The sequence below is a fragment of the Nipponia nippon genome, unplaced genomic scaffold (assembly GCF_047370975.1).
Source record: "Nipponia nippon isolate SJK-2023a ecotype South Korea unplaced genomic scaffold, ASM4737097v1 scaffold_8, whole genome shotgun sequence".
Classification (NCBI taxonomy): domain Eukaryota; kingdom Metazoa; phylum Chordata; class Aves; order Pelecaniformes; family Threskiornithidae; genus Nipponia; species Nipponia nippon.
This window is the reverse complement of record NW_028262402.1, coordinates 11,507,787-11,521,914: the sequence shown is the minus strand read 5'-3', so window position 1 is coordinate 11,521,914 and position 14,128 is coordinate 11,507,787. Positions and strand designations below refer to the sequence as shown.

The window sequence follows — 14,128 nt, the reverse complement described above, 5'->3', positions numbered from 1 at the left end:
GCACAAAGTAGTAAAGGAAGAAAAAAACCCCTATGTATTAAGTGTGCTTAAAAAGAAGCTTATTGAATGATAATTACAGAGAAATGTAAAACCAGTGACTGAATGGTGGAGGATTATTTACTGTCATTTCAAATTAACTTACTTTAAATCCATCTAAAGAATACTTGAAGTTAAGATGAGGCCTTTCTTCTGATTTCTTTTTTAAAAGTAGAAAGGGAGAAAGAAGAGAGACCACTGGTTTGGGGGAGGGGGTATTTCATTAGATAATATAATTAGTAGACAGCTGCTGAAAACAAAATACTCCTTAAGAAAGCAGTGATTTAAAAACTAGTGTGAGGTCATGTAACCTCGTTATTCTCTTTACATCTTCCATTAGGTCAAAATACCAATACCTATCACAGTAGCTTTCATCTCAGGCAGCATATGCTAGTGCTTCACTTTCAACTCTGGCTTTTTTATTCTTTGGAAGGATTACAATCTGCAACACCACCACTTCATTTTCATTACATTGCTGTTCTATCTTTTAGGGGAAATCAGTTTCACATTGTGTTATTCTTATACTCCTTAACAAGGTTTAGAAAGAAAAAGAAAAGAGAAATCCTTTTAAATTAAGAGTTCCCAGTTTGATAGCACTTCCCAAATCCAAAAAAAAAAAAAAAAAAAAAAAAAAAGCTTTATTATCTGAATAGTTTGCTTGAAAAGGACATACAGCAGTGGAACATTCAAATCCCAACTGTCTAAGCTGAAGTCATTGATGTGTATTATCTGCAGGCTGCTATCATGAATAAGGCAGCTTTAAAAGGACACTTCTTAAAGCCTGGACAATTTCTTTGGGCTAAAACTCTGAGGATGCCCTCTCTATCCTTTAGCTGAAAAAAGAAACCCTCTTGTGTATGAACATGTATAAAAAAGTTGTCTCCTTTTGCTGGACTTCTGCAAAGTCTTTTTCAGAGTTTCTTTGCTTGACTTATTAATTCCCTTTCTGTACAAGACTAAGACAAGAGCATTTCTGAGCATTAACACATAATAATAATAAAGTCCTCTGACTGATTAGTAGCATGACAACTACTGCAAAGGCTTCCTTACAAGTCTTCCTTAGATATCTGTTACTGCTTTCCTCTGCCTCCTTAGAAGGAAAATTTTATGTGAAAGTTTAATGTATTCTATCTGATGATTTCATAAGAGTTAATGTAGGTGTAATGACCTCCAAATATCTTTGTTTTATTTCAAGTAAGTTTGTCTGTGTTTTCTCCCTCTTTTTTTTTTTTTTTTCTTTCTTTAGGGAGGGGGAAGATTAGGACTTTTCACTCTGACCCCCAGAATGGAATGTTACTCTGATAAATCATGCCAATAACATAGCAGTATTTTCCTTTTGCTCTAGTTTGAATGTGCTTCTAGTTATTGGGAAAGCAAAATTCCTTCTTGCTGTAGTGCACATGTTCAATACCACAAATTGTGAATGGTATAACATGAAGCAAAAGAGAGCTTAAACAAAATAATGATTGATACAAAGACTATTTTTAGTTTATGCTTTTTCAGTTAACTGTTGGAAAAAAGCATGCAATCGTTTTTATAAATTTATTGAGATCTGTTTAATTGTCATTGTCAGATGTTTATTTGATTATAAGTCTCCTGGTGTCTGACTGGGAAAGTGCTATGGTTTCATGGGAACAGAAGTATGTCTTAAAGATGAAACTACCACAAACTCCTGATGAAACTTTTATTAAATGTCCATGTTACACAAGTGACAGAATCACTCAGCTTGTTCAGTTAATAATAATATAATATGAAATGCCAAAGATAAAGCAACTTCATTCATTAAAAATTGATCCAATCAAGGGAACAAGGAATTAATGTCTCTGTCTTGCAATGGAATCTGATAGCTTTTAAAATATACATCTCATACTACTGCAATTTTAAAATGGCCATAATACTCTATTTTTAAACATGTTTAGAAATAAATTACTCCGAGAACAATGATGCTTTATGTTATTTTCAATGCACGGCGAATATTAATCACTGTAAATCAATGAAAAAACTACATGTTGATAACATAATGAGAACTACCATCCGTAGTGATACCATTCATCACGCAGACAAAATTCCAAGCAGGAAGCACTGAATATAGCAAAGCTCTAGGAAACACACTAGAAGGCAAAATTCAGCTCCTGGGAATGGTCTAGAATGACCTCTCACTGTATTCAGTCTCTGACTCTGAAATTAGACATTAGGCAGATGCTGGTCACAGGCTGCAGCAGAACTTCATTGCTGCCTAGAGCTCAGCAGCATGAGGAAAGGGAATGCATGATGCAGTTTGGGCAAAAGCAGAAACACTCTCCAGACCTAGCTTCCAAAATTAAATAAAGTTTCTTTAAGTTTCTTTGCTTCCAGTTTCTTTGCATATTCTCACTTCTATCACTATGTAGAGAAGGGATACTGAAACACTGCTCCAAAAGACCGATTTTGCAAGAATCTCACCTAAAAAGGGTGTCTCATCAGTCCATGACTACGACTTCATTCATGAGGTTTTCATCCTGGTTGCACATTGCGACAAGATTTGATTGTTTTCGCCGTGGTTTTGGTTAAGAAGTGAGATGAACTTCCACACCTGATCACTTAGTGACAGCTTTCCCTCTGGACTTCAGAAAGCTTACAAGTTATCGTACTATTTTAGGATACAGTGAATGAAGCCACTCTCTGAATTTTTCTAGCAGCAAATAGACTGTGAGCACCCAGCATGGTGGATTTACTAGCATAAATCAAAGGTAAATACACTTGAGCTTGAGAAATTACACCTATATAAAAATCAACTAGGACTTAGAATGAATAAATAAGCACATCAGGGGATCATTGTACATATTTGTGCTCTGCCTCACACATTCACACATCGAAAAAGCATGTGGGCTGCAAAAAAAAGATCTGCCTCTCCTTGCACACAGAAAGCTCCATATTGCACTTCAGGCCTCAGAAATGAATAACTGATTTCCAACAGTTCCTCAAAGACTAACATTACCGAAATTATAGTTTATGAAAGGAACATATAAGAAGCTTGTTTTGATATATTTTTGCCAGTGGACCACTTCAGTCAATGCAATCATGTCCTGTCTAGCTATGTCAAAAACACATATGATAGGTCCTGACATAACTGATGCACTCGTACATCAGGAATGTTTAAAAAAGCCATTCTGTGAAAAGCAGCTTCTTAATAAATGTTACTTGCAATTAAAAAAAAAAAAAGAGAGAGAGAGAAAGAGAAGAATCTTGATATGTTTTATTCTAATTTGTTACACTGCCTTTGATTAGCACTTTCCAAATGTACAGTGAAGCATTTGACAGACCTGTACCTGCCAAAGATGCCCCAAGAACATTTTCTCTGTGATAAACTGTTGAAGACTTAGAGACATCCTACTTGTCTAGTCTGGGCTCACCTTCACAGTAAAGTTGTTCTATTCCTTTCTCCAAGGATTAAGACAACATGATTTGGACGATTGCTAGATGACCAGTACCATTCAGAAAAATAAATTATTTAAAAATTCTGTAAGTGTAGGGGGAAAGAAAGGACATTAAGTTTTTATTAAAACAGATAACAGGATTGCTATCAGTACAGCAGTTTCCTATTGCCTGCTGAGCACAGTAATGAGGATTCAGGACTCTGTAAATGATACACTGTCAGAAAAAGTCTCTGGATGCACAGCAAGAGCGACATAGCAGATACATTTTCCTGCAGAACTTAATCTTATGCAACATTTATTTAAGAAATACCAAGCAATTAAAAACGTGTGTGCGTGTATGTGTGTGGGCATGGTTATAAAGAAGCCTCACTTCTTGGAGCTGAATATACACTCTTGCAAGTATCCCTGGAATTAAAAGAAAACATCTTTCAGAACGGTAAGTTAGAACTATATATTAGTCTATCCTCCAAGGAGAGACTTGTGCTCAAAATAATAAAGCCCATAAGTTCTAAGGTTAACTGTATGTGCACAATATAATAAACAGTAATAGTCACTGCTTGTCTCATTTAGCATGCTCAGTTTCTGCTTGTAGAGGGAACATTGACCAGGATTGTTGTAAGCTGGCTATATAATTGAAAAGAACTGCTGTAGGGTTTGCATTATAGTGCAGACAGGGTGAGAGCTGGCAGAAGGCATTTGTTCATCAAAAATCATCCTAGACCTGATTCTCTTGTCCCTTCTGCATATTTTCACTGACTTTCTTAGGGTTCCCTCTCAGTCACTCCCACTTGTGAGAAGAACAAGACCCACTGTTTTGTGATGTTCACATGAGGTTTGGCACCTCTTCATGCCCAGCTATATTTTAGCATTGAGTCCAGAAGCCATACTCATACTCACAGCTCTTCGATGCCTGGCACGTTTTCTCCTTAAAAACAAGCCTGAAACAGCTGTTCAGACTTCTTCCTCTTCCTCCTAAAAATGGGGAAAGTGGAATTTAAATACCAAACCAATCTTAATTTTCTTTGATATCTTTCCCAGTTGCTAACTACCAGTGTTATCTTTCAAGATGAATCATCTTTCCTATTGTATTTACAGCATGCATTTTCACACTATGCCATTCCTGCAGCAGCTCCCATCTTTCATCCTTCTGTTAAGCATTAGGCAGGAAAAAAAAACAGGGTAAGTGCTGCCCTTCTTTTCAACCTCTTCTTATTAGAGCTAAGACCATGCATATGGAAGATTTAGAACATAAAGTTTATTGACATTGTGGACAGGAGAGGAAAAGTTGTGTCACTGCCAGACCAAGCTTATCCAAGCTTATCCCTCACAACATCTAGTAGTTTAGGGTCCACGTGAATTGTATACATATTTTCTTTCGTGCAGCCTGGCATGGAACCATGTAGGTGCCCCATTACTATACAAGATCAAGAATAGAGGAGATGTTGTACAACATCTAGTTATACAAGCAGCAGGAGAAATGCAGAGACACCCAATATGGGTTTAATCCAGCTGCAGCAAAAAGACCTGAGCACAAGTGATCAGCCCAGCCAAGGACACCTTTTACTAGAGCCTTAACCTTCATACAGAGGGAACAGTGGAGCTAAAATCTGAATAATGAATGGCCCGGGTGCTTGTCTTAAGCAGCAGAAAAATTATGTTTCTCTGTACTAAATATAGCCCTGGCCTATACTTTTTTGATATTTCTATCTTCTGCTTAGGGTCAAGTTAATAATTTTTATAATTTCACCCATTGTTACTTGCATTTTCCCATTCCCTTTCTTGGGGCTGCTTACATACACTATATGGGTTACACTTGGCCAGAAGAAGAAACCCTACACCTGTTCGCAGTTGTGTACCCAGAGAGACATTTTTTTTCATTCCATTCATTCCGTTGTGGATTTTCCTCTTTAGTTAAGTCTAGTTCTCAGTTCTTCTCCTCACCTTTCCCTAATAGAGTTATATATTGACATGCAAACATCAACAAAAATCATAGAATCATAGAATCGTTAAGGTTGGAAAAGACCCTTAAGATCACCGACTCCAACCGTTAACCTAGCACTGCCAAGTCCACCACTAAACCATGTCCTCAAGCATCACGTCTACCTGTCTTTTAAATACCTCCAGGGATGGGGACTCAACCACTTCCCTGAGCAATCTGTTCCAGTGCCTGACTACCCTTTTGGTGAAGACGTTTTTCCTAATATCCAACCTAAACTTCCCCTGGTGCAGCTTGAGGCCGTTTCCTCTCGTTCTATCACTCATTACTAGGGAGAAGAGACCGACCCCCACAGCGCTACAACCTCCTTTCAGGTAGTTGTAGAGAGCAATAAGGTCTCCCCTCAGCCTCCTCTTCTCCAGACTAAACAACCCCAGTTCCCTCAGCTGCTCCTCATAAGACATGTGCTCTAGATCCTTCAGCAACACATGTTGCCAACACTCTGGACACGCGCCAGCACCTCGATGTCCTTCTTGTAGTAAGGGGCCCAAAACTGAACACAGTACTCGAGGTGCAGCCTCACCAGTGCCGAGTACAGGGGCACTATCACCTCCCTGGTCCTGCTGGCCACACTATTCCTGATACAAGCCAGGATGCCATTGGCCCTCTTGGCCACCTGAGCACACTGCTGGCTCATGTTCAGGCGGCTGTCAACCAACACCCCCAGGTCCTTTTCTGCCAGGCACCTCTCCAGCCACTCCTCCCCAAGCCTGTAGTGTTGCATGGGGTTGTTGTGACTGAAGTGCAGGACCCAGCACTGAGCCTTGTTGAATCTCATACAGTTGGTCCTGGCCCAACGATCCAGCCTGTCGAGGTTCCTCTGTAGGGCCTTCCTACCCTCCAGCAGATTGACACTTCCACCCAACTTGGTGTCATCTGCAAATTTACTGAGGGTGCACTCAATCCCCTCGTCCATATCATCGATAAAGATATTGAAGAGGAGTGGCCCCAACGCTGAGCCCTGGGGAACACCACTCGTGACCGACCGCCAACTGGATTTGACTCCATTCACCACCACTCTCACAGTTTTTAACTCAGCACAGAGTGCACATTATATTGTGAGATCTGGTTTCTGCAAACCATGAAGAGTTGACTGCATCACTCAGGATTCCCCTTTTCGGCTTGCAGGGTTAGCTGATTTGGCTTTGTGGAGGAGCATAACAGACCACGAGCAAAGTAGATCAGCTTTTAAGGTTTTCTTTAAAATTCAGAGCACTCAGGGACTATGGCAGAGCCATGCATTCAGAATGAGACAAAGCAGTAAGCATGAAGAATGTAAAATATATTAGTCTTTATTTAAAACCGGGTAAGTCACTATTCCTCTTTCATATACTTGAGTAGTAATTTTGTGTGCATTAGGTTCAGAAAGTAATGTTTTGTATGAGTAGATTTTGCCAATAAAGTGTCACACTGACTAAGATGAGGGCAGTAAAACATCTCTAGCTACTGTTTTCACATAAAATAGCAATATATTCAATATTACGTAATTGCAGAGACAGAGAGAAATAGAGTGTAATGAATGTTAATATGCTTTGTGCTATAATACTAAGAGGTATTAAACCTTTTATTTATTTCATTGCACTGCAAATGTTCTTATGCAGGGCAACACTTTCAAGACCCTAAATAGTAGGAATGTATAGAATAGTAGGAACATACAAGGATCAGCTGGGTTCACAAAACCTAACATATTTTCAAGTAAGCTATTATGAGTGAGGACAATTAGAAGAAACAGCAAATATTCAAAGAGTTTCTGTGTGTAATAGGTTGATTTGCTAGTGTTAACATTAAGTTGTATAGGAGTGTTGGTGGCTGCTGGCTTTTAGACTGCGGTCATTATCATCAGTGTCAAGCAGTCTGTTGCCAGAAGGTGGTAGATATACCTTGTGTATTGCCACTTTAAAGTACAGAATCATAGAATCATAGAATGCTTTGGGATGGAAGGGAACTTTAAAGGTCATCTAGTCTATCCCCCCTGCAATTGGCAGGGACATCTTCAACTAGATCGGATTGCTCAGAGCCCCATCCAGCCTGTCCTTGAACGTTTCCAAGGATGGGGCATCTACCACCTCTCTGGGCAACCTGTTCCAGTGTTTCACCACCCTCATGGTAAAACATTTCTTACTTATACCTAGTCTGAATCTATCCTCTTTTAGTTTAAAACATTATCCCTTGTCTTATCGCTACTGGCCCTGCTAAAAAGTCTGTCCCCATCTTTCTTATAAGTTCCCTTTAAGTACTGAAAGGCTGCTACAAGGTCTCCCCACAGCCTTCTCTTCTCCAGGCTGAACAACCCCAGCTCTTTCAGCCTTTCCTCATAAGAGAGGTGTTCCATCCCTCTGATAATTTTTGTGGCCCTCCTCTGGACCCTCTCTAAGGTTTATGTCCTTCTTGTACTGAGGACCCCGGAGCTGGATGCAGTACTTCAGGTGGGGTCTCACCAGAGCAGAGTAGAGGGGCAGAATCACCTCCCTCAACCTACTGGCCACGCTTCTTTTGATGCAGCCCAGGATACGGTTGGCTTTCTGGGCTGCGAGAGCACATTGCCACCTCATGTTCAGCGTTTTATCTATCAGTACACCCAAGTCCTTCATGGCAGGGCTGCACTCAATCCCTTCATCCCTCAGTCTGTATTGATACCAAGGATTGCCCCAACCCAAGTGCAGGACCCTGCACTTGTCCTTGTTGAACCTCATGAGGTTCACACAGGCCCATTTCTCTAGCCTGTCCGGGTCCCTCTGGGTGGCATCCCGTCCCTCAGGCGTGTTGACTGCACCACTCAGCTTGGTATTATCTGCAAACTTGATGAGGGTGCACTCGATCCCACTGTCTCTGTCATTGATGAAGATATTGAACAGCACTGGCTCCAGTATGGGTGCCTGAGGGACACCACTCATCACTGTTCTCCATCTGGACATCGAGCTATTGACCACTACCCTCTGGATGCAACCATCCAGCCAATTCCTTATCCACCAAACAGTCCACCCATCAAGTCCATATCCTTCCAATTTAGACAGGAGGATATTGTGGGGGACTATGTCAAAGGCCTTACAGAAGTCCAGATAGATAACATCCATAGCTCTTCCCTTGTCCACTGATATAGTTACTCCATCACAGAAGGCCACTAGGTTGGTCAGGCAAAGTACAGTGCTGCTGTCATCTCTGAACTGTATTTTCTTAAGGAAATTACCCAGTCATAGAAAATTTTTAAAATCCAGTAAAAGAAGCAGTGCTCAAGGTTCATCACTCATGCACAGAATGTGAGAATGGTGTTCCTCCAGTCCAGTTCATATTGTCCACGGGACATAATAATGTAATTTTTGGACAGAGCTATGTATGACCTTGGTAACTCCCTGGGCTCAATGAAGAAATCCCATAACTTGTCTCTGATAATGAGTACATCTTTTCACCATCACTGGTGTAAAACTGCAGTGCTCCATGTTGGTACCTGAGGAGAACCTTACTGAACACTTCAGTCTGCAGAAGCAAACCAGAATGTATGCTCTCTAGATCTGTCAAGGGAAGCTTCACAAAAGGAATCTGTATTTTGCACAGACATAAGTGTTTGGGGATTGGGGTTTTTGTAAAGAACAGGCCTTTGTTGTTTTGAGCTTAGTCAGTGATTTCCCTTTCATTCTTTTTTGTAGCATAGTGGGAACTGGGGATAAACTACCATTACCTCCATTCCAGTGGTGCTTTAGGCTTACAACTCTAGTTCAGTAACTGACCCAAATTTGTTCACAGATCCATTCAAGGCACATAAGGAAACTGCATCTATGCCTAGGTGCAGAACTCTTAGGTCAAACTTCACACAGTGCTTTGAGGTCCTTCAGGTGGAGAGGCAATAAATACCATGATAATAAATCTTGTTTTGCAGCTGTCCTGCAGAGATAGTTAATATTGAAGTGTCCATCATAGAAAAATCTGCTGCTTGACATCTATCATAGATGCTTTGGGAGGAAGTGAAATCTCAGTATAATTACTTTAAAAAAAAATCAATTAAAAATAGTAATATTTTTTGTAAGCAGAGTCATTTGCAGACTCACAGAAGCAAAGGCTTTAGAAGAAGTGAAACCACTTTGAAACTAAAGCTGAAGCTGAAAGACTACAAAGTAAGTGGTGGCAATTTGCATAGGTGATTTCCTCTCTCAGGCCATAGAAGTAGTGAACTGAAATTCATTCACTGGAAGGCATTAGGAATTTCACATAAAGCATAGAAAATGGTATTTCCAAAGATTCTGACAGACAACTAGTCCTTCAAAAAGTCAAGATTCGTCAGTTTAGCTCTTTAGTTTTTAAGCAGTTTCTGTTTGATTTTAGGCCACTGACTTTGGACAGCAGCTTCAATCACAGTTCGCAGGCAAGTGACTTGATGCCAAGAATAACTTTGTTTGGCAGCAGGAGCTGACACATATGCTTTAGTTCTCCTGTAGTACCACATATGTCTTCCAAAAACTGTGGTTAGAGACCGTAATAAAGATCTAACTGTTACAGTGTATTAGTGAGGAAATACGTAGTCCCTGACTTCAGGTCTGGAAAAAGATCTAAGTTTGGAGCTTTGGTTTTTATTCAGAGGCCTTTTTAGGGAGTATATTTCACTCAGCTTTTGACAAGCTTCATTTGAAATGTTTGGGTATCAATATTTATTAGAGCTGGATGACAGTCTTTAGGTAACATCTTTTTTTGCAAATTCTGGGCAAAACAAACAAAGGAAAGGAGGGACAACAGAGTCCCAGCTGTCCTAAGGCAGCCCACTGCCTGGTGGTAAGGGCACTCATGAAGGGCACAGGACAGCCCTCCTGTTGTGAACTGTATTAGGGCATTCACGTAACTTTTCAGTACCAGTTTAGGAAAATTTTACTTTGCTTCCCTTGCGTGCTCAAGGGAAGCATATTTAGACATACCCAGGTATTCTCCCAGGATTCTTGTCTTCCGTCCAGTCTAATGTCCTCTCCTAGCTTCTGCAAAAGCATTGGCACATACTACTCCATTGTACTTATCATCATTTAACAGTATGTTAATTTAAGAAAGAAAATAATTAACACAAACAATTAATTGAACTTTATATCTCTTGTTCGGTACAGAAAAAAAATTGACCAGAAAAGATTATCTGTGTACATGGTTAGGACCTTATGTAATGTCCTGTGTACATAGGACCTTATGGTAAAACCTCAATCATTAATTTGTAGAACGGTTACTTCTTTAACACATTAAAAATTATTTCTAAGTTATCGTATTTTATTTTATTTATATTTTCCACCTGTAATTTTGTGGTGAATTTACACCTCTTTTGTTGGAACTGGATGCTTACTATTGCCATTATTTAGGCAAGGACAGAAACCAAATCCAGTCTTTCAATCTATCTTACAATTTTCATAGACTATTGATTTTCCAGTTGTCTTATTAAATAAAAGTGTAATTTAGGAGGTTGATGAAATCCATTCTGCTTTAGCCTACAAACTGCTCTGAAAGTAAAGTTTAGGTTTTATGGCAAAAGAAAACCAAAGCAAAAGAAAATCTGAGCAAGGTGTCTAAACAGATTCCATCTGGCTTTCCTGATGGGACTTTTAGCTTTATTAGGAAATCAATCTTTGAACTGAAAATTTGAAGATTTAGTCTTTGAGTAAAAATATCCACACAAATTGTACGTAAGAACAAAATGCAAAAAGTACATCTTTTCTAATAACCTCACCCAAAGCATCGCAAGAACATCTGTATCTCAGCAGCTCAAATATTCATTTCATAGTATCTTTGTCACAGTAATAGCTTTCTCTAAATAATGTTAGCTACTAGACAAGAAGAGCAGCAATTTCATTTCACTGATAATGAAGCAATCTGCAGCGAGATGTCAAAACATCCTAAGTGGTTAATGACATTTTTGTGATCCATCTGTTGGCCGTCCTTCCCCTTGGGACAAAAAGGGAATCCTTTTTATTAAATGTAAATCAGTATTTAGATAAACACTAACCAGATGAAGAGGAAAACACTCTGACAGCCTTCAGGCTTAGGGACTGTAAGTGTGCTCAACCACAGCGTAAAAACAATATTTTTTTCACACAGACAACCTTTGTGAATGTCTAGCAGTGCTGCTACCTGGATCTTCAACTAAGAAGAAACCGGATACAGGTTTATCTAAATAATTATATATGTATCTATACACACACACACATATATATTTATATTTACAATGTGGGTGTGCACACTTGTCATGTATCTTCTATTTTATCTTTGTTTTAATCCCCTAGACACAACTGACAAGGAGAAATGTACTGTGGCCTTAAAAGAAAAAGAAGCAGGAGCAATATAACAGTATGAGCAGATACTTTAAGGAGAGAAAACAATGGCTCCTCTCCCTGGAGGCTGCTGTGGGAAGGCTGGCATATGCCAGCTCTGTCCCTGAGACAGCCAAGGGACCTGGGGGTGCCAGATGTGTCTGTGGTGTATGATGATTGTTTGGTGTCTAAGGTTTCAGAGAGTTGCTTTACTCCGTGCCTGGCTCCACTCCACCCACAACAGCAGCTCTGACAGTCTTATGGCTACCTTATTTTCCTCCTCCTTTTTTTTCCTCATTGTCAGATCTTTCCTCTCGAAGACAAAGTTTAATAAGAAAAGTATTTTAAAAATTTTGTTACTGTAACACAAAAGTACACATAACAAGCTAATAACTAAACTATATCCTATTCTTTTAAATGTGGGTTAGGGTCTAAATCATCAGGCTTTTCCTGTGGACACTTCCAACATCATTTTCTACCAATTTTTTGGAGATTAAAAGGAGTAACAATTGTATATCTGAACTGCTACCTCAGTTTAAATCATTTAAATTCACAACCATTAAAACAGGACCCACTGTCAGAGAATACTATGCTGTACTTTACCATGTTTAAAAAAAACAAATTACTTGAGAGATCAATAAAATTTGCCATAAGACTGTTATTTCAGAGTAGTGAAAATCCCACCAATATGCTTGATGCAATTGGGCTACCCAGATGATTCTGTCAGTCTCAAAACCTGCTCTTAATGTTGTCTTTCCTAGCAGGTTGGGGAGATTTTGAGAAATGGCAATAGACTGGTCTTAGCCACCATCTTGCAGCACATCTCAGACTCTTCCCTTACCATAGCACTGCACATATCCAAATGAATCTATTGCATATACACTGTTCATGTTGCACACAAATCAGTATATCAGCAACAAGAAAAAAAAATCCTTTCCTGAAAATATTAAATTTGCTGAGGATAGACAGAAAGGTAGTGCAGAAATGCACAGAAGGTCCAGTGCTTCTTGGTATGTGCATCTTGGTACCTGGGATTAAGCATGTCCATAATCAAATCCATCACTACCAGGAAATGCCAACATAGGGGAACAGCCGTGGCATGACACCTTCCTGCCAGGATGGAAACACATCGAATACCCAATCTCATAAAACATGTTTGGATGCTGCTGACTATAATGTGTATAGAACATGCCTTCTGCAAACAAATGAATCTTATTTGTTTTAGAAATATGTATTTCCTGGACTAGTAACAATAGCATTTTTTGTTTGATCTGGTCTGGAGAGTTTTGGCATGTGCAACAAGCCTTAAAGGTCATTCCATGTTCCTCTTCATTTGAAGCCAGTATTGAATGTCTCAAGATTTTCTCATAGACTTCTCAATCCTTAAATGACCTTCTGCATGCTCTCAAACATGTTTTCATCAGCACCTGAATGAGCACCATCTTGTGGACTTTAAATAGATCCCATCAAATATATAGTGTTTCCTTGTAAGAACATAGTATCGGCTGAAAACAAGCTGTCCAAATGACCATGGTCTAATACACTTCCTTACCTTTGTGGGGTCTTATCCTTAGCAATAGTTCTGGCAATACAGTAGTTGCCTTTTGATTAGAGGCAGGTAAGGTTTTCTACAACGCTTTTCTTCCAAACTGACAAATCGGGAATTGAGTACTCTAAAGCACTATGATCAAGTAACCCTGAGGATTTGCACATAACCATCAAATCCCTCCCCAGTTTGTTTTCAATTTGCAAACCACAGGTTTGTAGCTGAAAAAATAATCTCTTTATTCATGTGTTTTCCACAGGCCCCTTTTGGCAATGTTAATAAATAGATTATGATTGGTTTCAGCTATCAGAAAAATAGCCATGCATTAAAGGGGGGACAAAAAAAGAAATAAAACTTCTTACACTAGTGAACTAAAGACAAATGTCCTCCTTGCTGTGAATTTATTGGTATTAATATTTAGTTAGCAGTGAGGCTAGATACTCCTGTCTCATTCTGAAAAATACGCAAGAGTACATGTACTAGGAAGATCTCACTATGTTGGCTCTTGTTACATTTCTAGTTACACAGGCAGGTTGCTTATAAAAGCAAAATCTTCCCCTCTCTCTTTTCCTGTTTTCATTCCTCTGCTTAATATTCCCAGTCCTCAGCCTTTCATTCTCCCACTGTTGTTTTGGTTCATCCCTCTCCCCTGCAAAACGTGTCTGTTGGGTCTTTTAAATGGGAGGTTGAGACTTTCTGGTGAGATATGCCTTCACTGTTGATAATCTGAGCTAAAACCCATACTAAGGTCAATGATTTTAGGGCGGTGGGAAAGGCAGTTCTCACCAAGTTGCCTGTGTGAGGACTGAGATCAGGTTTCCATGGATTGCCCTGTCAAGAACAGGGTAAAACTTGAGAGGTTTGG

General features: G+C 39.5%; 1 long non-coding RNA gene across 4 annotated transcripts in view; it reads right to left on the bottom strand.

Annotated features, from left to right (window-relative positions):
- LOC148050450 (uncharacterized) overlaps positions 1–14,128 on the bottom strand; it is an 81,976-nt gene that overhangs the window by 48,392 nt on the left and 19,456 nt on the right. For all 4 annotated transcript variants that reach the window (XR_015701092.1, XR_015701093.1, XR_015701091.1 and 1 more), the window contains one exon: positions 4,350–4,424. This is a non-coding gene — a long non-coding RNA (uncharacterized LOC148050450). The remainder of the gene's footprint in view (positions 1–4,349; positions 4,425–14,128) is intronic.